Source organism: Myotis brandtii, unplaced genomic scaffold (assembly GCF_000412655.1).
Source record: "Myotis brandtii unplaced genomic scaffold, ASM41265v1 scaffold392, whole genome shotgun sequence".
In the NCBI taxonomy this organism is placed as follows: domain Eukaryota; kingdom Metazoa; phylum Chordata; class Mammalia; order Chiroptera; family Vespertilionidae; genus Myotis; species Myotis brandtii.
The window spans coordinates 59,862-60,960 of NW_005365028.1; positions in this window are offsets into that span (position 1 = coordinate 59,862).

Sequence of the window (1,099 nt, forward strand, 5' to 3'; positions counted from 1 at the left end):
ATTGATGCAGAAAAGGCATTTGACAAAGTCCAACACTCTTTTTTGATAAAAACGCTCAGCAAAGTGGGAATAGAGGGATCATACCTCAACATAATAAAAGCCATATATGACAAACCCACAGCCAACATCATACTCAATGGACAAAAACTAAAACCATTTCCCTTAAGAACACGATCAAGACAGGGATGCCCACGTTCACCACTCCTGTTTGACATAGTACTGGAAGTGCTAGCCAAAGCAATCACACAAGAAGAAGAAATAAAAGGCATCCATATTGGTAAAGAAGAAATAAAATTGTCATTATTCACAGATGACATGATGCTGTACTTAGAAAGCCCTAAAGACTCCATCAAAAAATTATTAGACCGAATAAATGAATTTGGCAATGTAGCAAGATACAAAATTAACACCAAGAAATCTATGGCATTTTTACATGCCAATAGTGAACTTACAGAAAGAGAAATTAAAAAAAACAATCCTATTTACCATTGAACCAAAAAAATTAAGATACCTAGGGATAAACTTAACTAAGGAGGTAAAAGACTTTTACCCAGAAAACTACAGGACATTGAAAAAAAGAGATAGAGGAAGACATAAACAGATGGAAGAACATACCGTGTTCATGGATTGGTAGAATCAACATCATCAAAATGTCCATACTACCCAAAGCAATCTATAGATTCAATGCACTTCCCATTAAAATACCAACAGCATACTTCACAGACCTAGAACGAACGCTCCAAAAATTCATCTGGAATAAAAAAAGACCTCGAATAGCTGCAGCGATCCTGAGAAAGAACAAAGTAGGTGGGATCTCAATACCAGATATCAAGCTGTATTACAAAGCCACTGTTCTCAAAACTGCCTGGTACTGGCACAAGAACAGACATATAGATCAATGGAATAGAATAGGGAGCCCAGAAATCGACCTGACCCAATATGCTCAATTAATATTTGACAAAGGAGGCAAGAACATACAATGGAGTCAAGATAGTCTCTTCAATAAATGGTGTTGGGAAAATTGGACAGATACATGCAAAAAAGTGAAACTAGACCACCAACTTACACCATACACAAAAATAAACTCAAAATGGATAAA